This window comes from Taeniopygia guttata, chromosome 6, assembly GCF_048771995.1.
Source record: "Taeniopygia guttata chromosome 6, bTaeGut7.mat, whole genome shotgun sequence".
Taxonomy (NCBI): Eukaryota; Metazoa; Chordata; class Aves; order Passeriformes; family Estrildidae; genus Taeniopygia; species Taeniopygia guttata.
Window position 1 is genome coordinate 26968153 of NC_133031.1, and position 26273 is coordinate 26994425.

A 26273-nucleotide genomic window follows, 5' to 3' on the forward strand; every position below is an offset into this window, starting at 1 on the left:
TGTCAGCTTCAAAATCCTTCCAAGACTAAAGTAGAACTCATCTACATGCCCAGGAGAAGAAAACTTACCCTACAATAAACCTGGAAGGCATCTGCTGGGATAAGCAACTGCTGCCTCTGAAATTCAAATATCAGGGTGTGTGATCAATGTCACGCAGCACCTTAGCACTCCTGAGACATCAAGTCTGTCCCCTGCTGCTGCAGACAATGCATTGTATAATGACTTTAATAAACTACAACTCAAAAGCAGTGAGATTTTCCATTCCAAATACACCCCTTGGAAAAGGCAGTATTTGATTGCTCTAATGGTTAACAAGTCTCTTCTGGTTTCCAGCTGAAATTTGTGTGTGGCCAGTTCCTATTCAATCACTCATGTGCCAGCATCCTCTCTATAAGCAGTTGTCTGGGCCAGAGCTTAGAATTCAAAGCAAATCCCAATCCACCAATTTCATTCCAATATCACCCTCACTTTCAAAACCACACCTAAAGTTTGTCATTTCTTGGCCACTTCAGGTTCAAGGTTTATTAAAACATGATACAGCTGTAAAATTTTTCCAAAAGGAAATAAAAATGAGGGGATGAACATAGATGGAACACCCCTACTCATTCCATGAGTGTTAAACTGAATTAATAGGCAAATTGGAGAAAGCAAATTGCTCCAACCTTCATAGCACACTCCGCACATAGTTATATATTCTTCCTGTGCCCAAGGTAAGTTTTAATTTCCAACAGCCACCAGAGAGTAAAAAGTCCTGTATTAAATAACAGATGCTGTGCCACCTCATCCCCTTATTAGTGGCCGGTACCTGCAGGTTCACATGGCGCTGGTGTGGTCAGGTGGAGCCTGAGCTGGGTACACATTTGCAAATTTAAAACGTGTTCTGCACCCTCTCCATATTCAAATCAAACACCCCATGGCTGGACAGTTTGGTGCCTCGGGCACTTTTTTCTCCAAGGACCTCTCTAGCTCCCAAAGGCCCTTGTGCTGGTCCTGTAGCTCCTACACTGATGTGGTGGCAGCAGCCGGCTGGGCTGGAGCCTCTCTGGTGACTCCATCAGAAGAGGGTCCTGGCACACAGCACCTTCATCCTACCCTGCTCCAGCCCTGCTGCTTTCCCCATGACCACAGTCCTCGAAGGGCTCTTTAAAAGTGAGCAGTACCAAGAATTAAAAGGTTTTGTCCCCTGAACTTGCATGGAGTTCGTTAATGTGTAATTTTACACCTGTAAGCAGCAGTGCTGATTTCAAAGGGATTTAAGACTTTCAAGTATATTTTACAAAGTTTCTACTTGATCCTGCTTGTAATTCGCTCCTTGGCTGGATAAGGAGGACTTGTTGAACTTGAGGACTTCTGCATCTTAGAAATAATTAAAAATATAATTAAAATACAGAAGGGGTTTTGTTTGTTCTGGTTTGGGGTGTTTTGGTTTTTTTGCGTTGGTTTTTTTCTTCTTTTTTTTGGTTTTGTTTTTGGTTTTGGGGTCTTTTTTTGTTTTTATTTTGTTTTGGGGTTTTTTGCATAAGAAGGAGAACTTATCACCCAGTGCTTCTGTGGCTTCAAACGTCAGGTCAGAGCCGCTCAGATGTAACAAAACCAGCCCTGAAACCGAGAAACCAAGTAACTTTGGGTGGGGAACCAAGAACAGGGATGATTTCAGCCACAAAGCGGAACAACTACAGAAAGCCAAGAAAACAAAAAACAGGGAGAAAAAAAAAAAAAGAGAGAGAGAAAGGACAGCATTTGCCAAGATGACTTTAGAATTTTGTGCAGCTTTTTTTAGCCAGGGCTGCTCTCGGCAAAAGAGCTTTCTCCTGAGCAGCATGAGCCATCTGGAGAAGCCGTCTGCCGCCTTTCAGCCCCAACAACTGTTGAAATTTCTCAAAATTTCACTTCCAACCGCGGGTTTTGTTGTTGTTGTTCGTTTAGGGGGCGTGGGTTCTTTACTCATTTTTCCCGCATACACCTCCCTGTGTCCCCTCGCCTCCCCAGCCGTGCTCTGGCCGCCGCGCAGTCCCTCTCCAGCGCCACGGCCCCTGGGATCGATGCTCCAGCCCCACACTGCAGGTACGGCAGGGGCGCGGGGCGGGGGCCAACAATGGAGGGCAGGCGGGGCGGAGGACACGGCGGTGCCGCCGCCCCTCGGCCAAGTTGGAAGGGCGAGGGAAGGCGGCCGTGATTCCAACTTGGCCGAGGGGCGGCCGGGGACGGGCGGCGGGCGCTGCCGGATTGTGATCCTGTCAGGGCGGGCAGGCGCGGGAGGAGGAGCCCAGGTGTCCCTTCCTGCCACAGCGAGCGCCGCCCCTTTCCCCGCCCGCTCCGCGGTGGTGCTGGCGCTCCCGCCGCGGGCGCGGGGATGGACTGCAGCACAAAGGCGCGGGCCCGCTGAGGTAACGCTGCCCGGCTGCGGGCACCGCAGGGGCACGGCGGGGCAGCGGGGATCTCCCTTCCCGCCGAACGCGGGGCCGCGGCCGCCCCGGAGCCGTGGTCGGGAAGGAAGGGGGGGCGGCGGCGGCCGAAGGCCCCGAGCGCTCCGCGGCCGCCCCGGGGCTGCGGGGGGAGCGCGGGGCCGCGGCCGGCGGCGGGATGGGGCGGTGCGGGGGCACGGCGGGGCCGAGCGGGAACTTGCCCGCGGCTCTCCGCCGGGGGAGATGCTGCAGTGCTGCCGCTCCGCCTCGCCGCCGGGCTGAGGAGGAGGACGGGGCTTTAAATAATGCGCCTTCGCTCCGAAACTCCGCTAGTCAAATAAAACCTTGGGAGTGATTGTTGTAACTACGGGCCGGCCTTGCTCCGCCGCAAGGCTCCGGACTCCCTACGCGTCTCGGAAAACTTCTTAAAATCGACATTATTTGGGGGTTTTATAGCGGCGCGCAGCTCCACCTTGGCCGCGGATCGCGGTGCGGAGAGCCCGGGGTTGCGTTTCCCGGTGCCGGCTCAGGATTCCGGTCACGGCGGCGCGGACCCACCGGCGTGAGCAGCATCAGCCCAGCGCCGCTGCTGCTGCTGCCGGCTCGCCGGGCCACCCAGCCCCCTGCTCTGCCCGCAGTTTGCAGTTATCTCCCTTCTGTGCTTGTCTTAGGGAGGAGGAAATTCAAGATTGCTGCCTTGAACTTTAGGCTCCAGAAATTAGGATTTACGATGGGCCTTTTGGGAGTTTGTTCCTCGGTGTTGGTCAGTTTTCATCTCGCATTAAAAAGCTTATTTAGGAATTCAGAGCGGAGTTATCAGTCAGTGTTCATTGCAGACTTTAGGGCAGGCGGTGTCTGCGTGGCTGAACGATGGGATTTTGGCAGGGAAGCCTTGGAGTGGCTCTGTCAGGAGGGTAGAGCATGCCTCAAAAGCAACAACGCGGTCGTGGAGGTGGGTTGCCTCTGTTTCTGTCTCAGCATCATTATGTTACAGTCAGGTTGAGCCTGAATCTGCTGGTTTTCATTCACATGTTTTGGACTCGTGTCTGGAGGGTAGTGATGTGATACCTAGTGGAGGGAAAATGTGTAGGCATGTGCCTCGTGTGCGTAGTTCCACTATGTGGAGGAGTTAAGTTTAAAAAAACAAACTGATAAAATCAATGGCAATGAATATCTGGGCCAAAAAATGAATGGCCGAGGGTTATAAAAGCATGAATGTATGGAATTGCTGAATTGTGTGGGAGAAGTTGCTGCTTAAATGAGCTTTGGTAGCAAAGGAATGAAGCTGACAAATGTAACCTCAGCCTTTCAAAGAGCGCTTTGGTGTGCCTGGGGCAGCTTCAGGCTGTCTCACTTCTGGTCCAGTTGCTGATGGCTGGAGTGAAGCACAGGCGTGGCAGAAGTATGGCTGTGTGTGATCTGCTGGGAAGGGATGGTGGTGGCTTTTGGGGGGAGCCGTGCAAGACGGGGCAGGTTCTGCAGGTATCTAATTTGACAGCAGTTCTGCTCTGAAAGTCTCCCTTTTGCCTCCCTGCCAGGGTTTGCCTCGCACCAGGGAGCTCTCAGGACTACACACCCAGTCACTTCAGCGGCCTTGCTGACTGGAAACCGTGTGTGAACAAATTGTACAAACCTCCTCGGTGCCATCCAGTACTTGCAGGAAAAGAAAGTGTCCACTCAGGGAACAGCAAGAGCTCTTTGGCTGTTATCAGACAAGCTCCTCAATGCTGATTTGAGTAAGAAGTGCATGTATTTCTCAATGAAACAAAATGATAATTTTGTTATCATGTGTAACAGAGTATACCAGTTTTAACTTTAGATGTTGTCACGTTGCTGACAACTGCATTTACTGTTAGTTGCATTGTTTCTCAGAAGATTTGATTATCTGAGTTTAATTTTTGCTGGAAGAATGTGAAGTCCCAGGCAGGAAAGGGTGGGCTGCTTAGGGGCTGAGTGTTTAATGATAGAGGTTAGTGCACAATGATGATGATGATGGTTAAGCACGTCCTTAATTCCTGACCAATAGATGGAGTGCTGCTATGCTTTAGGATATCTGGGGATTTAATAGTCTCTTGGTTAAATCAGTCATTATCCTTGACTCTTGCCTGAGGATTGAGGCAGCTGACATTATTTAAGGGAAAGGTGATTTTAGGGTGGTGCTTTCAAGCTGTCATGTACCCCACAATCATCTAACCCAAAGGGAAGGTCCAGGTGGTGCCTCTGACACGCCAGGCTTTGCAGTGCTTGCAGGGTGGTTGGACTGGGGCGATCTGGGGGAAGGGGGCAGTTTCACTGCCTTGGCCAGCAAGGTGTACTGCAGCCCTTGTGGTGACCCTTTCTGGTTATGAAATGAGCTGTTGGACAGGGCTGGCTGAGCCCAGCTGGGCTCTGCGTGGCTCTGCTGGAACGGTCCCTGTTGCATGTGATGTTAGAGGTGACATTGCACACAGGGGCTGCCTGCTTTTGTTCAGCTCCACTTGTTAGAGGCCAAATGACCTGGCATTATGCTCTATTTGCTGTGAAAATCATGAGAAATTAACATGTAATAGTGAAAATCGTGAGAAATTAACACGTAAGAGATGAGAAATGAAAACTGTTTTAAGAAAGGCCGGCATTAGTTTGTTTCCTTTTGTAAGGGAATGTTTTACGGATCAAGAACTGAACTGAAAGAAAGCAAAAGGCTGCTGGTTCTTCCCTTGTTAAAATCATGGTTGCCACTTAAAACTGCAGCACTGTCCTTGCTGTGCTGTGGATGGTGCTGAAATGATACTGCTTTAAAAAAAAATTTTAATTTAGGGGAATAACTTGAATCACTTTGACATGGTGCATAAAATTGCCTTTTTGCTGGCGCTTTTTAAACTGGATATGAATTCTAGTTTCTTTAAAAAATGTCCTGTAACTTTAGCAGCCATAGTAACCTCTGGCTATTATTTACCTTGTAAATCAATTTTGCATTTTCATACTGCTGCTGCTTCATAAACCAAGTTGGTCATTGTTTTGGTATTGACTTAGAAGACTGCAATCTATATTTTTTAATGGCATTGCTCCCTCTTACATCACAGGCTTTTCTTCAAGCGATGTTTTGAAATGCCTGTTGCCATATGAGAAATGGTGGTGTGGCTTCTGGTAGGATTCTTGGGGGTTAGTTGTCTTTTGTGTAGTGTTTTTTGGCAGATGAAGATGAATAAAAACTACTTGACCCTTAGGGAACAAGCAGTAACTTACTCATTGTGTGTTAATATTAGTTCTGTTTGCCCACAGAGTCTACTCTGCTTCTATACTAACTCTGAGTCACTTGACACGTGGGAAAACACTTTTGTTTCTTTTCTGTATTCAAGATAACACATGCCATTGTACATCATCATAAATGGGATTTTGAGGGGTTTCATTTAAAGATATCCTAGCAAGTACATGGCTTTCTTGCAGATAATTTGTGATCCAGATTATTAGTTAAGAGAAACAAATTTTAATTGGTTAGATAAGAAAGTATGTTTGGTTATGGCATGCTCTTAGTCTGGGCTGGTGGCAGAGGGATGGCAGTTCAAAACTGTAGAGTAAACTGGAAAATGCTGACTACTGAAAGCTTGAATTTTCTACAGATTCATTGAGAAGTTGGATAGTGGGAGAAGGCTTGAGAGCATCAGACCTCAGTGGGAGGGTGATGGCTCCTGGTGTTTTATTGCCCCCTGGATCTTTGCAGTCTGTGAATGTGATGTAGGTATCTGTTTATTTAGGACTCCGGGAGCATATTAAACATCATTTGTGTCTCAGGGTAGTAATGTCAATTCCGCTTGACAAGGATGCAGTCAGCTGTTACCAAGTGCTAATTAGGGAAATATTCTAATAGCCTCATTCATTGTTCTCATCTCTTAAACTATCGTGGTCTTGGCTAGGAAGAAACTCTTTTCTTGCCTTGTATCGTCCAGCGGGTTAAAATCCAAGTGACATCAAAGCAGGAGGCAGTTTTCGTAAATCACAGGCTGGTGTGAGAGCTGGGGCTTGCTGTGTAGCATTTCCCCTTGTGTTTTCTTGAGCCACAGCAGCTAACAGCTGGTAAATCTCTTCTCCCTTGTGCGGTTGGAATCTCCTGGAGTTACTTGTCCAGCTGAAGTAGCCCTGAGCAGCAGGAGCTGCCCGCAGCTTGCTGCTGTGCCCATCGTTGCTGCGCTGCCCGAACGAGGAGTACCCGGTGGCGCTGGCAGCGCTTCAGCCAGAGCTGGACTCGGCTGTGTTGGCCAAAGAGAATTCATTGAACTGCTCTGAAAGCCTCTGCTTGTTGTCTTCCTCTGTACCTGTAATAACTGATCTCAAGGTTTTTTTTTTTTTAATATTAATGCATATAGTCAAGTGTTAAATGATATGGGAGTTTTGTTGTTCTGTTTTTGTGTGACTTTTTTTTGTTGTAGAAAACAAGTATCCCTCTGCTGCTATTACACTAAACACAACCTAGGTTAGAGTCTGGGTGGACCTGCATGTTCTGTTTGCAAATGCACAATAAATGTCAGCCCTGAAAAGACACCTGCATGTGTTCTGATGGTAAATAGAGTGCAAAATAGGAAAGCCTACTTGATGAGTAAAGCTTGCATAACTATTCAATACAGTCAAAACAAGGAAGGAAAAATGTAATTGTAAATACATATTATATTACCCCTAGTCTCTCCTACAAATGTAGACCAGCTTTTTTTTTTTTTTTTTGGACAGCTCTAGAAGTTTTGGCAGAATGCTGTGGGAGCAGTTTGGTACTGAGTTGCCTGTGTGATTCAAATAAATAGTTTCTAGAGCAATGTAAATTATAAATTGGCTGAGTTCAGAGAGATTGCTGGTATTAATGTAAGTCATTTCATATAATCCAGTATCCCAGTACTGTCTTAACAACCCATATGATGTTTTAGTCTTTTTGGATGTATATACAAAAAACCTCTGTATTTATAAAGAGCATCACTAAGGCCACAAAGTCAAGTGTTTGAAAGCTGGATAGTGCTTTCCAAAGAAAATATCCTCAATTTAAAAATTAAATTACGGCATTGGAAAGTACACTTAGGAGCTCTGATGTCAGAAAGAGAGAAGTGTTTTGGCTCAGATGCTTCAGATCTAGCAGACACTTAGCAGAGGCAACCTTCAGCCTAACATGAAAAATTAGGTGAAACTGAAAATAGAATTTTGGAACGGAAACAGTGGACAATACTAGGCAGCGCATCCAGCTCTGTCTCGAACTGAAAGTACTGACCTCATAAGTACCTTTGTTTTTTCCTGACTCAGATGCACAACCATTTTTAGGAGTGTTAATGAATTGTATAACAATTTCTCCAAGCTCCTGGTCAATGCTAAAACAGGAGCAAAATACAATTTTAGCAAGCTACCTTTCAATATTATATAAATATTGCTACACACCAGGCAACATACCATATTTGCTGTGTATCGTAAACCACCAAAACCTAACCTAAAATTTTGTTTTTGGAACATACAAACTGTATTTGAAGGTATACCCTGTGGCAAGTCAGATCAAGTGTTCTCAAATGATTGTTTTCAGCTGTATTGACTACAGTTATTTGAAGGTGCTGAGATTTAGGGTATGAAAACTTGTATATGAAAATAATACCTGGCATTCCTATGCTACATTAGCCCATGTAGCTCTCCTGATACACCATTACTGCAAAAATAAATTAACCTAGGCCAATATATATTTCTATTTCTGTGTTTAAATTGTGATAGTACCCACAACAAGCCCATCATTCTGTTTCAGATCTTGATTGCAGAGGATGCTTTGCACTAAATACCTGGCTAAGGGATAATTGCCTTTGCAGTGTTCACAGTTAATCTGTTCAATTTCTGGCTTTCAATTGCAACTGTCTTCAGTTCAGGGCAGAAGGCAAAGATGTTCATGGTCTTTAATTCACCCACTAAATAGAAGCTGTTCCCCCTAGGGCAAACTGTGTATTTTCAGCCCAAAGTCTGTGTAACCTTCTTATTCCTAAAGTTACTGAGGTTGTAAAAGCATTTGTGGGTATATGTTATTTTTTTTTTCCCCATTCCTATCAGTGGGCATAATACTGAATACAAATGAGATTTCTTACTGATGGGCTGACTGGAATGGGTTGGCTGTGCAGAGCTGTTTGTCTTTGACACGTAGCTGACTTGGCATTCAAAGGACACGTGCGTGTTCTGTATTAAATGGCTTAAGGACTGGAGTGACACAGTTGGAGAACTTGGCAGATAGCTCGGTGTGTGCATGATTTGGAACAAAAACCTCCATCTTCTAAGACAAACTGTCCAAAGTAGATCTCTCAGTCAGAATTTCATAAATATTTTTATTGCAAAGATTTAATCCTGAGCATCTCAAGAAGAAAAAAGGACTTTTGATGCATGTTTTAATAATGGCTAGTACAATGTTTTGCAAAGCCAAGTATGTCTGTAACCAGCAAAGTCCTCTTTAGGTGTTTCATTCCTTATCAACTTGATCAAAATTATGGGTCTGGTATGGAGCAGGAAAAAAAATGCAGAAGAATTTGCAAATACATTGAATTTATAGAATTTGCAAATACGTTGAAATAAATGAACCCAACACAAAAGCAGAATCCAAACCAAGTGGTCTGGCAGTCAGGTTCCCCCCTCCATTTTTTTACTCTGTTTCAAACTTTGTTTAAATACTTATGCAGCATGCAGAGAGATTGAATACATCTGTGTAGTGCTAGCATGAGAGAGTCTGTGCTCAAAAACAGGTTAGTTAAAAAAAAAAATCTTGAAATGAATCCAGGTAGCTTCCTACTTAAAACATATCAAATAACATAAAGTATGTGAACTCAAGACAACTCAGTTTAACTATATAAAACATTCAAGCTGTAAAGCATCAGGAGGTTTTTTTATAGGTGCCTGGATAATTTGCCCTGAGGTGGCAGGGGGGCAGATTGGGTTGGTTCCCTTTTTACATCAGATGTTTTCCTGTGAGCCAAGAACTCGGGGAGAAACTGAAATACTGCTTCCTCTTTAAAGGGTTGTTGCATATACATTATGCTCTTTGTGTGTGTTTGCTTAAACTTAGATGTTTTTAAAGATCCATGCCCCTCCTTTTTAACGTGTCCTAAGACAGCTCCTGGTTAAGGGCTGGATTTCAAAGACTGCTTAGGTTTTCTCAAGCCCCACACCATTCAAAATGGAAACTTTTGTTGTCTGGTCATCAGAAAGAGTTCTTTTTCCTTGCCATTCCTAACATGAGTGTTTTATTGCATGTCACTGCTTCTAATCAAATCAAGTGGCACTTAATGTATTGCCTGGTGGGATCCTGTGTCCTTCAAAGTATCTTAAGGCTGAAAGTCTCCAGTTGCCTGAATAAAGGCACTGTCTCTCAAGTGATGGGCCCAAAGTGGCCGATGGAGACTGTTAAGTGTGGTTACTTCTTCTGTACCAGAGAGGTGTCATCCAGCAAGGCTGGTCAACATTTCAGTCCAGTCTTTTGGGGAATTCCCCATTCCTTTGGGGAATCTTTGCTTAGATACGGCAATTTCCATCTGAGGAGAATTTTGGCAAACACACAGAACAGGAGGCAGGAGTGCTCTGCTCCGCAGGCAGGGCCAGCAGGAGCTTGGGCTTGTCCAGTGCTTCCAGGGCCAGCAGCTTCATCTGCCTGGTCCTTTATAGAGCTGGAGGAACAGCCAGCCTAGGCCATATCTATCAGCAGAGCAATGTGTGCATGGACAACCCTTTCCAAGGACCTCGAGTGCTGTATGGCACTTGTCACTGAGGCTGGGTCTGTGAACTGTTTCATAGGAAACCACGAGACAGATGTGTATTATGTATCTCTCCACTGGAAAAATGATCAGTTTCCTTGTTGAAAAGGGTTGAAATTCTCCCCTTTATGGGAAAAATAAATTAAAGCAAAAAACTCCCACATGCATCACTTCCTTTCTTATTAATATTAGCTAGTATACTGCCTACAACTAATGCATGTGCGATGTTGATTAAAAAGAATTGGCTAATGGTGAGAGTAAGAATAAAAATTTATTTATAGCCTGCGCTAGCCTTTAACAAGAGAAAATAGCTTGAGGTATATACCATGTAACACTAGTGTCTGGCTACTATCAAACATGCTGCAAATATATAGTAAAAGATATTGTGTGCAGTAAATTTATCTTTGTAGTAGAAACCTGATGTTGTTGCTATTCCCAGGGGCTAAGTTGAATTACATTATTACTGAGGCTGAGCTAACAGAGCTTTGCTTATAGTATACATACAGACAAGGCAGTTCTTCACAGAGAGGTGACCTCTGCTGTATTTTGGTTTCAGATTTCACAGGGACCCATTTCAAAGTTTTTAGCTTCAGTCCACACCCTGCTGGTAGCTAGCTATAAAACTCTCTTTGAAGTAAGTAAAAAAAAAAAAAAAAAAAAAAAAAAAATCTGTCCTTTATTACTTTAATAAAATCAGATAAAGGTCACTTGTTTACTCCTTTTGTGATACACACTGCTGCCACTGTTCCTTGTCAATATAAGTGATACTTGAAAGATGGAACTAAAGCTACAAAATTACCGGTTGCAGTGTGCAAATGCATAGTGTAAGTAATTATCTTTTTTATGGGTCTTTTGTTTATTAGTTAACTTGGAGAATGTGCACGAGCATATATTTGTGCTAGGGAAGCTATTATGGTTGATACAGCATAATGTAGTGTACTCCCTCCAAGGTTATTCCACCCTTTCTCTAAACTTTTTTTGTGTTTCTCTCTCTCTCCAAAACCAATTTAAAGAACCAAATTAAAGCCCTGTAATCCTATTTAAGAGCCCTGTCGAATAAGAAGTCTGCATGTCACTGTTCCAATAAATATAATCACCTCTTTAGTGCAGCCACTCCTCTCTAGGACAGATTTCCATCTGATTGAAATATGTGGGTTGTACATTACAGCCAAGGTAAAGGGGATATCCTGCTCTTTCCTCCTGGCCCTGTGGTCCTGCCTCATCCTCTCTTGTGTAAACCCTGCTGAACTTGTGCAATTCGCTGTGAATCGTGGCAGAAAAGCTCCTCTCCCCCTTTGACTGCATTAACTCTCTTTAGGAAGTTGAATTAACTCAAGAGAGGGTTGAGTGAACACTGGGGTGTGTATGAGGTGTCAAACACAATGGGGAGAAGCAGGGAAAAGGGGGGTGGGAAGATGGAGCACAGTCAGTGCCAGGCCCCAGGTGGGCTCCAGCCCCTCGTCCCTCTGTGGTGATGCTCTGCAGCCGGGCACTGCCTGTGGCACTGGGAGGCAATGGAAACTGGCTGTGGAAGGGCTCGGTGAGCCGAGTCCTCTGCAAGGGGACTGACTGGTAGCACAGCAAGAGTGGTCCAACCATTCCTCTAGGCTTTGAGATACAATGCAGCAGCCCCCAGACTGTGAGGTCCTCCCAGTGCTCTCAGAATCTGAGGGGGAGCAGTCATGTTTAAAGGCAAATTCTGGGATAAATGCAATGTTTTGGCAACGCGACACAATTTCAAAACTATTTTAATTAAAATAATCTCAGCGTGCTAGGCTGTGTGGCTCCCATATCCCAGCTCTGTGTGGCTGCCAGTGGGTGACAATCCTGTGTGGTGTGCTGGGCTTGGGCACTTGGTGTTGCTTTCCACAGCAGTCTTCCCTTGCCTCCAGAGCCTGCAGTATCCATGCATAGCACAAGATGCACAGCTGAATTTTCTATAAAATTCAAAGTTTTGCACTACTGAGTAGTGTATACCACTGCTTCTCTTACTTTTTCTTTATTTCATAAGTTATATATAAGAAGTGCAGGCTAAATACTGCCATAGGAGAACTTTATTACATCAAGTAGGCCACACTGTCAATATGGGACAAATTCTTTCTTTGGTGAGAGGGAGCTGCTCTTGGTTCTAGTAATGAACTTCTGCATATGTCTACAAGATAACTTTATATATAAAGAATTAAGAATTTCCTTGAATAAAATGTATACAAATAAGTTGGTTAGCATATCTCAGCGAGCCACCCAAAATACTAATGCTAGCTTGCAGCCTCTTATGTGCTTTTGGCAATGGCATTGCCTCTCTTCTCCTTCCATCCAGGTTCTCATCAGTTAAACAATGTGTAAGAAAACCTAGCATTGCTTTAAACAAACTTGGCAGAAGAATTGTTTTAGAAGTGTAATGCTGAGTTCCTAACAGCAGAAAGCTCTTTGCTGTTGGAGTTGACTGAAATTGTTCCAGTGCATCTCTGTGCAGGTGGTGGGTGATAGAAGCTCTCAGTGTGAATAGCTGTCCTGCAGATAGCACTTTATTGTCTGCAGTGCCAGCTCCTCCCAGCTTTCTCCTGCACCTCTCTTCTCCTTTTTTCTCTTCTTTTAGCTGCAGAGAAGGATTGTCTTTTAAGGTTTGCATTTTCTCTGTTTCATATGATATGCAGGCTTCAGTGTAGGGACTTAAGGAGTCTTATCAAAGTAATACTGGCTCAGTCAGAGTAAAGATGCTTTAGTTAAATAGACTATGGCTGTGTTTAAAAATAACTGCTCTAGCTGTGTCAGCGTGTTGGACGACCTGATACTGACTTCAACAGACAGAGCTTCTGAAAATTAATTTGCCTGTTGCAGTATTGCCCCAGTGTGAACTTGGTTTTTCTGTTGGTAGCATTTCAGTGTTAGATAAACCAAAACAGAGCCCCCAGATTTTAAAAGTGAGTAGCCAAATGGCTTCAGAGAGAGCCTGTTGTAGTGGGCACCTTTTGAATGCACAGGGGTAGCAGCAGTTTTGCTCTTGTTCACACTGTCAGAACAGCAGTGCCTGGGTTTGGGTGCAAACACCGCCCTCATTTAAGCTCAGTTAGTTTTGTGCTCTCAGCTGTTTGACAGTAAAAAGGTGGTGTGGGTATCTTCCAGCCCAAGGTCTGTGTGTGACTGCCATGCTTGCACATGTAGCCTGTTGCTTTCTCGTAATAGTATAGTGTGTGGAGGGCCTTTGTAGTAATTTCTGTGCAATTGCCTCATTTTGCCTCAGCCCTGGTGTGTCTCTGACTTCTGCTGCCTTTCTGAGGACTCATTTAAAGTATTGATGTTCTTAAATAGTCTGGTTAATGAGAACTTTTTGAAAAATACTTTGTGTATTTTATGTTTATTCTGTGTTTTACAGTTCTTGTCACGTGTGGGTTTTCTGTCCTTTTTTTGTTTCCTGGCAAGGAAGACAGTATTACATTCTTGTACCAAGAGGAAGAGTATTAAGCCTACTCATAAAAAGAAGATTTATTATTAAATGTAGTTTTTCATTTTGTCCATTGGATTTTTCTTTTTTTTTCAACTCTAACCATACCCAGATTACTGGCTTCATTCATACCGTTGTTGTATCAAGTTTGGATGCTGTCTTTGTTAAATTATGGCTCCTGAGGGTTTTCTTTTACAGAGGTTTCTTCAGTCAGGGGAAATGAGGATGTAATAAAGAGGATTCAAGGACCAGACACAATGATTCCATATAACTGAAACAAACAATGCCAGATTTGGCTGAAGTTGGATTTTCCATCAAACTTTTTTATTGGCGTTCATTCATTTTACTTTAAGCAGAGTTTAAAATTGAGGCAGTTTTGAGTGCCTGAAGTAACTGAGAGCCCAATAGCAGACAATTTGGGCAATACTTTTAATTCCTATATCCTATCTTTGTGCATTTATTTTGAATTCTGGCTTACTCAGGAAGTTGCCTTGATTCAAATGCCATTAGAGCAGTAAATCCAGCCGGAGACATCCAGATTCACTGAAAGAACTATCACTAAAGCCAGTGTAACAGACCTGGCTGTGCCTGGGGTTTCTGAAACACTGATTCCAAGCATTGAGCTCATGCTTAGTGAAAAGCAGTGCTGTTCTCTGGCAGAGTGAGTACCTGAGCTTAATTTCTGTGGCCTCTCACTTGCTGCAAGTCCCTTAGCAGTTATTGGTATATTTTGTTTTTACCACACTTATAAAATGTTATTAACTGTAATGTGCTAAAATAGGGATAAAATAATCACAAGGCACTTCAGGATGCAAGCAAAATTGCTGAGAGATTCTATACATAAATGACTGTCAGCCAGAAATGCAGTGTGAAGCAGAGCACAGGGTATGCTGGTAGCTTTTGCCCTTTCTCATGTTGAGCACTGCCAGAAGGGGAATGATGCTGAATCTGTTTCTCACTGCCTCTGCTATGCCAGAACATTGGTCTTTCGTGGTGGAGAGTGTGCACTGCTGCAGTTTCCTGCAGATACTTCTCAAGGAGAGAGGAGGAGAAAAAGCCATAGCATTAGTTTTGACATTTACGAACTAAGAGATACTACAGTAAAGCTGAAGTTGAAGCTGTAGCTGTTGTTTAAATGTCCTTTTTAATTATTTTAGGATGCTTTGGGGTATTTTCCCCCATCTTTATTCTCAAAAACCTCTGCATCTTTGCACATTGGATGCAGTAGTTGAATCATGCCCAGTACACAAAACTCTTTCCTCTTCCCATCTTTTTCTGCATTTGCTTTTCAATATACCTTATCCAATTCTTTATTCACAGGAATCCAGGAGAAGCTTTCCTAATGCTCTTTCTCTTATTAGGGTTCAATGGCATAACTAAGTTCTCTTCCTGCATCTTTTCTACCTTTAGTGGCTTAGAAGTAAAAATGAAAGCCCTTACAGTGGCCTAACATGTAGCACTTTGGAAGATGAAAATTAGATTTGTCATGGAGCAAAAAGCTGTGTGTGATTTGAGATTAGCACTTGCAGTGCATCAGCCCTGTGCATTATGGTCAAATTTATTTGACACAGTGTTTTTAGTCTTTTTATGCAATATGTTGTAAAGGAGGATTCTGCCTGATGAAAGAAAGCAAGCTGACAGAAGGAGTAAAACTACATATTGCCCCAAGGATAAAATTTTGAAAATATTTCTCTGGATTCCAGCAGTGGGCATTACATAAGAAAGAAAAAAAGTTTGCCCTGAAGTGCCTAAGTTATTGAAGCATTTGAAAAGCAGGATTTGTCTATCCAGAAGTTTATTGCAATGTCTACTTGTGACCAGAGGTGACACGAGTACAGATGCTTTGTAAGGGAACAGGATCTGCAATAACCTGTGGGTTTTGAGGGTTGCAAGGTTGTGTAACTCAGTATGAAAAACATAAAAGGTTGCAGCTGGTATCTTCAAATTATTTATTTACCTTGCAGTTGTGTGAAATGAAGTTTCCTGAGAGATCTGAGTGACATTACTTACTGTAAGAGGATCTGATCTTGTAGTTGTTTGTTCTTTGTGGCAAACTGAACTAGCACAAATTACCAAAAGTGTGCAATTGTGCAGCTTTGTAATGAGAGTGCTCTTTGGTGTATTTGATAGATCAGCACTGAGGGGTGGTGGTTGTAAGAGCAGAAAGGAGAAATGCCATCCCTGTGAGATGCAGTGACTTCCTTGTAGCATCTTATGGGGAGGCGTTTGCACTGGACCTGCACCCACAGCAGCTGAGCCACAGCTTTTCTTTGGCTCAGCCCTTAAGGGAGCAGAAAGGCAGGAGATATTCACAGCACTATTTGTGGCCAGCCGAGGCTTTCCCCTTAATCACATTCCTGCTTTGAATTGCTATTTGGAGAACACTCTAAGGATGCTGGAAGCCTCAAAACAAGGCAGACTCAAGTCGGGCTTGGCTGCCTAATTAAGGTGGCCCAGCAGGGCAGTGAATAGCACACTGAGGTTATTCTGCCTGCATACAGATTGGTGGGACAAGGGGCCTGGATCTGTGGGTCCTCTCAGCTCTGTGCAGATAACACCCAGATAACAATTCTCTATTAATTCTCAGCTCATTATTCAGATTGATGTTATATTTATGATGTTGCATTTTGGCTTAATCTCTGAGAAGACTTGGGCTGTGAGGTTTTTTTTCTTTTCAAACTTTTTAACACAAGCTGTGTAAGTACTGCAGTATGTTATTTTTCTCCTTTTAAGACATTTTATCCCATGCTGATGTGACAGCTGTTCATGTTCACCCATCTTGGCAACAGTTAAACCCTTCATGTTAAGTAGTTGGCAGCTAGTAGACAAATGAAGGTTTTGCCATTGATTCATTAATGTGCCCAGAAACCATCTGTAAGGTTTTGGGTTCTCAAGCAATTCCATTTATTTGTCTTCCCTCTGAAGAGAATAAACAAATACACACACATCCTCATTTGTTTCTCCTACCCCCATCCATAGGTAGGCTTCTCAAACTGGGGTTTCTTTTATGTTTAAAGAAAATGCTTTGCTAGCAAACCTTCTGTTATAAATAGTAGGTAAGTGCACCTACCCATTAGGGCTCTCTTTTTAAGTGGGGCTGTAGCAGTTGAAGTTGGGAGGTAATTTTTAAATACGCTGCAGATAGACTGCATGTGGGCACAGCCTCTCACCTGCATCACACCCACAAACCAAAGTAGCTGGAAACGCTTGGGTGAGAGCTCAGCTGAGCTTCAGAGCTTGGACACTTCCACAGCCTCTCTCACTGAAGAACTTTTCCCCGTGGAGCAGGAGCAGGTGCTCTGCTCTGGGCTCAGGGCGTTTCTTTATCCAGCCTCACCAGAGCTTCCTCTCTGAACAAGGTGTAACCACACTTTAAATCAATTCCCCCACTAAAGACAGTGTTTATACAGTCATGCATATATATTTAATCCTGTTGAAAATGATTCTCAAAACAGATGTTTTAAGCTCTTGTTAAAGGTCGCTTGGGACATTTTAAATAGCTGTGTAAAATTCCAGTTGTCCCATCTTCTTGCCTCCAGAAGCAAGTAGCATGTACCTGTTGATTAGAAATTGGCTGGTCGTGAGAGGATTTTAAAATTTCAGCTCCATTCACATCATCTGGCACAGAATTTCTTAGGTGAAAGTAGGACTTTCCCCTGTTCTGATTTTTATTTTTTTAACTTTTTCCTCATTTCATATGACCTTTTTAATACCTTGCTTGGAAAAGATAATCTAGATTAATCAAATATATGAGCTTTACCAATAAATGTAGATGCTCCTAAGTGGTGCAGTCCTCTGGAAGAATTACTTAGTTTTATTTTTTAAAGGTCTAATGAAAAGATAATTTGGGGAAAGGGGTTGCTTTCTTTTCAGCTGTTGGTTCTCAGTGATGTCACTGGTAGTCAACTAACCCAGCTTTTCAAGTATTTTCGTTCCTTCAATAAATACATTGCTAAGGGAATAGTCTCAGTAACCACTGAATATTTGGGAGGCTTACTAGTTTGACTTCATAGGATCATGGATGTAGAGTGAGAGTAATGATTATACAGAGATACAATTTTTCTAAATTGGATTCTCTATTCATATGAATATGTGCTTGTCTGATCTAATTCAGGAGTGTGTTTGTTAAGAGGACTGTTCTTAATTAATTCAATACTTGGATATCAAATATGGAGAAAATCTCTTGGGTTCAGATGTGGAATGATGCAGTCAGTCTTTCTGTGCTGTTTCTCTTCTGTTTTGAAAAGAGTTTGAGCTTTATTCTATTTTTCTTGAGGCTCTTGATAGGATTTTATAGATCAACAAGCATGAAACAATTGAGTTCTTATTCCAGACTTTACTGAGTCTGAATTTAAAACTTTTCTGTTGTTTCTGTTCTTTTTGTTGGTTGCTCAGGGTTTTATCAGAATTAAACAACCTTTTCTATCCTAAACAATCCTATAGTACACCAATTAAATCTTTATGTTATATATTAATTGCCTTACTGAGAGCTCTCTAAATTTTTAAGGGATTTCAAGGATGATATTATTAATCAAAAAATTTGGTATGTTTCAGTTGACTTTTAATTTTCTTTACTTAAAACACTACAAATAATTGCTTAGAGCATCTACAGTTTCTGCAGTTCTGCAAGCAGAGTTGTAGTAACTATTTTTGCACTTTGAAAAGCAAATTACAAGTCAGGTGCAGTGCTAGCTAAGTATTGTTTGGAGCAAGGAAGCCCAGTCTAGACTTAATTGTAACCTGCATCTTTGCTTTCTCACAGCTGGTACAGCATTGAGCTGGGTAAAGCAGGGTTTCCTCAGTAGCATGCTCAGGCTTTTGTTATATGAGTGTGCTTGAATTATTTTTTTGGTGGATTTGTGAAAGGGGAGGGCATGCAACTTTTTCAATTTTAGGAAACATTTTCTTTGTGAGTTAAGAGACTTAGAGAAAACATAGAAAATGGGTGAAATTCACATAGAGAGAGTTTTTCCTTAAATGTTGGGTTCAGGATGTAGGCCACATCTGTAATCATGTTTTTGGAAATGAGTCCATATTAAATGGATTCTCTGCCAACAACATCTGGTTGCACTTTATGTACGTGTTTTCTTTCATAGAGAAAGCAAACCATATGACATAACCCCAGTCAGATAAAATGATTGTTTATAATACTTTGTTTATTTATATAGCACCACAAGATGAAATACATCTTCATCTGAAAAACCTTGCAGCAGATTACCAAGGTGAGCAGATGACATCTGCATTTCCAGATGGCTGGTGTGGGGCACTGTGTTGTGTGGTTTATAAGCCCTGCTTAAAGGCAAATAAAATTAATAGCTGAATTTGCTAATTGAGTGGGGGCTAATAATTCCAGGTGCCTTCATGGGGAATGTCCCACATTCTGTAGTGGGACTGTGATGCTGGAAGTGCTCCTGATGCATTCATGGGGTCAGAGAGAGCATTGCTGTGCAGTTACAAACCTTCACAGACATAATGCCTTTTAGGACTGGTAGTAACCCTCTGGTAGTGGCCACTGTTATGAGTAAAATTTGAGGGTAGTGATCTGCTTTTATTAAATTGTCCAGCCCTGCAGTTGCTGTGCTGAACTGTTCAGACTCATTTCAGCAGGCTGATCTTAACTGTGCTCAAAACAAGCTGTCTGTGGGGCTGTAGTGGCCCAGCCTGGACTCACCTCTTGGGTTCTGCTTGGAAACAAGCCAGAAGAGAAGAACTGGAAATACCTTGCAAACATCAGAGGTGTGATATGAAGAGTGTTGGGCTGTGATGCCCTGGGAGGAGGGGGTGCTCCACAGTGGGGTTTCAGCTGCTGTAATCCCAAACAGATCCCCTCAGCACGTGCCTGCCAGGGTGTTGAAGGGTGTCAGCTGTGTCTTTGTCACATCAAAGTTGAGCCACCTGCAGCTCTGGAAGAAGCTGTGGATGAAGCTGTGTTTAACTGAGCATGGATGGTGCTGTACTGCTGAATCTGAGATATTTGAAAGGAGCAGTTTCCATGTAGGCCAGCAATTATTTCAGAAATAGCTTCATGTATCAAAAGCTCGATGGGAGCTTTTCTACTCTGCCAGACTTTGTGTGTCAGTGAGGGATATACTGGGGAGGGAGGCAAATGTCATCTGCTGCAGGGTTTATTTCTTCCCTACAGGCTCCCATCGAATGTGCACAAGGAAAGAGCATTTTGACAATTTGTACGCAGATAAAGTATCCTTGTGTGCTTGAGGATCTCGACTGAGGTTCAGGGTGTCTTTCATTTTGCATTTCTTAACTGATTATTCATACACTAAAGCTGCTTAGAATATGCAGTACTCAACAAGTAATAATTTATTTGACTCTTCATTGCAATTAACTTTTCTGTTAACAGCATAACTTCTTTTTTTGAGTCAGTCAAAAAAAATGACAGTGGTTTAGAATAGACTTTGCTTGCATTACCCATACAAACCAGAAATTTAAATATTGTGGCTATTAGACCTTTTAAAATTAGGCACCCTAATTAACAGAGCTAAACATTACTTAATTACTTAATGTAATTAACAGAATATCTATTACCTTTTTAGTTGCTAAGCTAAAAGGTTTTTACTCGAGTACAAGCTTTTGCTGTGCATGATGACCCTTTAAAGGCTTTTGGGACTCTGTCCAGCTGGCAGCTTGGCATTGCTGAGCAGATGTTGCTGGTCTCTGGAGAGCTGATCTCTACTGCTTAGCTTTATTAATTCCTGACTTTCATAGTGATCTGTGGGTCCAAACAAAAGTAAAGAGTCTCAGGTGGAAGTGGCATAATGTGTAGCTTCCTCTTGGCCTTTTCCTGCTATTTTCATGACATATTTTGATATTATTAGTCTAAGGAGGTCTTAATTTTGTTCTATATGCATGTGCATGTTCTACTCTTTCTTGGCTTCATATTCTGTTCTTGGTGATTCATAGAGCATCAAAATGCACAGAAATCATGTTCTCAGCACTTTGGAAGACCTCCCCAAATAATTCTGCATGCTGGTTGTTCACAGGAAGCAAGTGGGCGTGCTGGAAGAGCATTCAAGTTTCCCAGAAGTGTTCATGATCACTCAGGAACTGCTGTGCAGCTCCCTTCTGAGAAGCATTCTTCACTTCTTCCAATTATTTAATATTTAAACTGTTGAGGTTGGGAGGAAGTCCATTTTCCTGTAATAAGGACAGGTGGTGTTGAAAAAGCAATTGAAAATGTCTGCTGATGGACTGAAGTTTGGTTTTTCCTGAGATGTACTTTATATCCATAAAAAGCAAATGGTAGTAAGTTTGACAATAAACTCAAATAGCAAGTGACAGATTTTTCTTAGTGTTGTAGTCAGATGCTTTTTGCATGGGAAGTTTTTGTGGGCCACTCATCAATGTATTATTATCACAGTAGTAAAATGAAGATTTTTTTTTAAATGTTTATCAAATTCAAGAGGAAACATGAAGAGTAGATGAATAAGAGGAGCATGACCAGACATTGGCATGTTGGAGGCACTGATCACAGGCGGTTGCAGACGGGGTTCTGAGGGTCACAGTGGAGCATGCCAGTGGGCTGTGGATTTCCCCCTTCAACCACACTCTGTCACAAATAAACATGGTGATTACTGCAGCAAAGGCTCTGCACTAACACACACTGCTGACCTCATCCCAAAAAACACACAGCGCCAGCCAATTTCTCATATAGCTCGGGAAAAACATTTATTTAAATACTTACTGAAAACAGATGTTTGGGAGTTTTGTTGGGGTATAGTAAAGTCTTCTAAAAAATTTTATATCCTGAACTGTAATTATAGTAGCTGACAGTTTATACCTTTCCAGTCCTTGGTCTCTGAGGCCATACTTTGATAATTTCTCCAAGGGAAGCACTTGCTGGTCAGAAAGTGGGTTCAGATTGAGACCACCCAATAGTCACGGAGTAGAAGTCACGGCAATATGTGTGTTTTCATTTAGTATAAACATTTTTAACTTAATGACTTCCTGTTTCTAAGGATGAGAATAATCTTGCTTAAAAAAGGAGGAGGACGAATATTAAAACAGGAAACTTGCCGTGTGCTAGCAAGCCTATAGGCTGATGCAAACTTAGGAGAAAGCTCTTGAGATGTTTTGGTAATTGCAACCTGCAATTCCTAAAGTATTTGTCGAGTAGTTATGGTTGTTTTCCTACATCACACAAACTTGTGCATTTTGCCAGCAGAAAAGGACCAAGTAACAAGAGTTTGTTGAATGGAACAGCAAATGAGGGGTGAGTTCATGTCAGGAAGACAGAGAGGAGAGAATACAGACAGTGTTTTAAGTACTGTCTTAATAAATGTTGAACTGGATAGGATTTCTGTTTAAGTAGGTAACAAGTCCCTATTTACATTTTGAAACCTGGTCTGGATAGGCAGATATTACTATAAAATAGCAAAAAGAAAAGCTTAGCTAAAACCTCACAATTAGACTTGAATCGTTAAAACATTCAACAAATTCAAACTGAAGGTGTCTGTCCTAGTTTTGTTCACTTTCCTAACTGAATTTGATGTGCAAGTTCTCAGTGTGACTGCTTTGTAGAAGTAGCACATGAAAGTGGCTGGTTTTTTTTCTTGAGTTTGGCAGTTTCAGCGGTGGAAAAACGTGAGTTGCAGAGATAGGTAAGGGCTTGTGCAAGCTGGCTGAGGTGCACATACTCAGGAAATCTTACAATTCTGTAGTACTGTTTTATTTTACACCTGGGTGTGGATTAATTCTGCTGGCCTTCAATGTGTATTTCATGCAGTCCCGCATCACCATTTAATGGAGTGTTCTGTTTGATCAGCACAAACTCCCTTCCCTTCTTTAAAGTAACTTTTGTTGAAGGGATCCAGGTGTGTGCAACAAATGCCTTTAGCCTAAGCTGAGGATCTTGTTAGAAATGCAGCTACTGAGAGGTGACTTTAAAAAGTCATGCATTTATATTCCTGTATTGTTACTTTCATAGATTTTCTTCATACCTTAAAACTAATAAAACTGCAACATGAAATTTAGTATCCTGTGTTTTATCTGTAAGTGGCAAAAGGTGTTAGAAAGCAAAGCCTGGGTGGGAAGTGAAGACTTCTGCAACATACAGCAGACAGACTTTCCTGCTGCACTTAGATCTTGCAGTCACTGTTAGCCATAGTTGCCACTGAAATTCCTAATTTTTAATTTCCAGCCTCAATTTCTTAAACTGTGAAACTGTCTCATTAAAAACCTAATCTCTCCTTAATAACAATCTCACGGGATAAGGTTTTACACTTGCTGAAATTGTCTTAATGGCATGGGCAGTGTTACAAGGAATTTTTTAGTACCAGACAAAGAGGACAGCATTGGTTTGCACTCCCTCCTTGGCATGTCCAACCTGGGCATTCTCAACTATTCAGTTTTAGTCCTTCCTTTGAAAGCCATGATTTCTGCATGGTTTTCTTGCTGTGTTAGGAAGAAGTAGGCTGAAATGAAGAAAATCTTACCTCCTAAACATGTCTGGAGTGTGTTCTAGGACTCATTTCCACAGCAGCCATTAGGAGGTTTGTTCCTTGCTCTTTCTTAAGCTGCTTGTGCTCCTCAGCACAGGAGCTTTTGAGTACAGGCACACTTTGTGGATATTTTGGATACAAAACCAATCACACTTTGCTTGAACGAAAGTAAAGTACTGAAGAAGTTTTTGGGTTTTATTTGTTTTTGTTTTTAGTGTTTCTAGCAGGGCAGTAAGAGGCAGTCTCTTTCTGTTTGGAGAAATACAATTTATCTCTTTTGGAATAACTCATAGAGTATGTTTTGTAAGGAAAGACTTTGATATTCAGCAGGGAAAAAATGCTTCATTATATTTTTTAAATATATCTCTCTATATATATATAAATCCCACTGAATACAGAAGGTAACCTTAAGAAATCGTGTTCTTAACAAAGACAAGATCAGTTACTTGATGTTTCCATGTTGTGTTTACAGCTAAAACCATTGTTCTGATTTGCATTCAGAATGATCCATGTGACAGGCCCTTATCTGGATTATTCAGTGTGTATAATTAGGCATTTAGTTTCTTTTCCTTTCAGAGTATCTGTGCAGATTTAAAAAATTTGAAGTAAAAATTATCTGTGCACTTCGGTACAGCATTTGCATAATTAATTTGAGAGGTTGGTCAGAAGGCTTTATTTTGAAGCTTTTTGTGCCTAAAGGCTTTATTTTGAAGCTTTTGTGCCTAAAATAGGTTCCATTGATTTATGGACAGAGATGAGTATTGATCTGTGTTCTGCAGTGGAATAGCATAGTGGAAACAATACCCCAGCCTGTGGTAATGTATTTGGGATTTTAGGGCTGGGCTGTCATCTCTGGCTGTCAGGCAAGCAGTTTTACTCCTACTTAACACTGAGGTTTTGAGGTGCATTGGTGTCTTCCTTCTGAAAAGGAAAGCTGTGCAAAAAGAATTCACTGCCCAAACCGACAGAGCAAACCAAGAGAGTTCCCTCTCAAATTGAAATTAGCCTTACTCAAACACCTGTATTGAAACTGCTTTAGCAACATTTTATTTTCAATTCCTGATCTAGTTTTCACTGAATGTAGAGCGCACCTTGATTTATATTGAAATGTGAATTTAAAGTAATTTTATAAAACAAACAACAAACCCTGTGTGTACTCAGAGAGAAATTGTGTTGCTGTGTTTTGAGAATGATGGATAACAAGAGTTGTTTTCCTTCTTGCAGAGAGGTACATGTGTGGAACCTCTGTTGCTAAGCAGTGAGTTATGTGGCTGGTTGATAGGATGAATGTTTCATTTCAGAGAGCACCACGTACCTCAGAAGTTTTAAATTCTCCAAGGAATTCTGATTATTTTGGCCTGGAGGATCTCATCAGCTGGAGTTCCCTGGTGTAGCTGCCCTTCTTGCCTGTCTGCATCCTGAGTGCAATCCCTGCACATAGGGTGCGGCACCAGCTGGGGAGAGCTTCCAGAGCAGCCCCACACCATCAGGTTGGAGGGATGCTCTCCAAAGTCCAGTGCTCGCCACAGTGGGGAAACCTGCTTGGCATTCATGGTGTAGAAACCTCTCTTGAAAATCAGCACCTTTTATCTGACCCACTTCAAGTTCTTGGACAGAAAAGTTTTCTGCCTCACTAGTTAAAGATTTGTTTTTCCTCTGAAAGAGGAGGCACGAGATGCAGGCAGTCAGATTTTCTAAAAGTCACAGCAGAGCCTCTGCATGCCTGAAGGAGCAGACTATATTAAGTGCCAGCTGTATTATTTTTAGTGTCTCCCTGCACTGCAGTTGAGAGGAGTAGGCTGGCAGTGGCTGTGAGCTGGTGTGCATCCTGCTTACACCTCTGTGCTCTCCCCCAAAGAGATGAGTCCCTCACCAGTGAGGCTGCCAGCTCAATTGCTAATTCAGGATGCCAGAGATCCAGTCCCTTAACCGGTCTGGAGTTTTGCTTCAAGTGCTTTCTTCAGCTGATGCTGTGTTTGCTACAGAAGGAGCACAAACACAGAAATTTTGTCCCTTGGATTCTGCCCTGTTTCCTTAGAAACTAATTTCATACCATAGCTGCAGACTGAGCATCAAGTCACTTCTTGTTCTCTCTGTTAGAAACACATAAAACCAAATCGAGGCAAACTAAGTGCAAATATATTAGTCCTCACTTCTTGGCAGATTCTTCTCTTCTTTGCAGTGAATATTCTCCTACTGATAATTTTTCAACTTGGATGCTCTAGAGAACAGGGCCCATTAGGCTGTGATTGCTATTCCTTTCATTAAAGCTGTGAGGAGTTATCACTGCTGGAAGAAAAACTTATTTTTAGTAGTTTGCATAAAGCATTCAGCTTGTGTCTCAATAAAAGGAAGTTGCCTGAATATTCATTGTCTATGTCTTCAAAAGGAAAAAAAACTTCGCAAAAAAAATTTTTGCAAAAATATTGCAAATTTTGGGGGAAATTTGTACAGCTTGAAATAGAGGGAGGGAAGTCCTTTTTAGTAGAGGACTGATAACAGATCTCCTGGGATTTTGTTTCTGATAAATAATTTGGCTGTGCTTCCCTAAAGCAGAGATGTTGCATCTTCACAACACTTCAGCTACTTTTAATGACAAACCCTGTTTATTCGCTCTGCTGGTCTTTTGAGTTTTGGAGATAAGAACGAAAACACTGGGAAGGGACAAGGTTGAATCATTCTAGAAACTGGCATCTTTAAAAGAAAGCAAGCAGGATGCGGTAGTGTTTGGGTGAGTTATTTCAGTAGTTATTTTTTCATGTGGGCATATTCATTACATTTTTAATTCATTGTTACCTCTCTGCTGTGTATTTCCTGCTCTTATGTGGCTGTGGTATGCAGCCTGCTGTACATCTGTAGTTGAACTTCTAGTCCTTGGTATTCCAGCAGAGCTGCTGACTAGACAAGAAGATACTTGACTTGATCATTAAAAGTCATTATGCCTCTGAAGGGTCACTTTGTTGAATTAAATTCAGAGGTTCAGCTTGAAAATAAACAACTCTAGGTAGTTCTTTTAAAGCAAACACCCCTCAAGAAAGGTATTTTTCTTCCTCTTAAGTGTTTTCTAATTAACGTTACATTGGCATTTTTCCCTTATACAGGTATTAAATTAGCTCATTAAACGGAATTAATATTTGAAATTAGTCAGATGTTTGGGTCAGGCATCTTCAGAAGCATTGGGGCTCTTCAATTCCTAGTTAAAAAGCTAAATGTCAAGCATCACTCATTGCTTTCATTAATTTTCCAT

At 42.0% G+C, this 26273-nt stretch overlaps 1 protein-coding gene across 6 annotated transcripts in view; it reads left to right on the forward strand.

Annotated features, from left to right (window-relative positions):
- Positions 1-2249: 2249 nt before the first annotated feature.
- The window catches only part of ADD3 (adducin 3), a 91529-nt gene continuing 67505 nt past the window's right edge, over positions 2250-26273 (forward strand). The window contains exons 1-2 of one of the 6 annotated variants that reach the window (XM_041717222.2): positions 2311-2387; positions 3944-4141. The gene's annotated coding sequence lies outside the window, so the exon portion shown is untranslated. Of the gene's footprint in view, positions 2388-3943; positions 4142-26273 lie in introns of all 6 variants that reach the window. The other 5 variants (XM_041717223.2, XM_030276374.4, XM_030276378.4 and 2 more) reach the window with 5 other exon arrangements.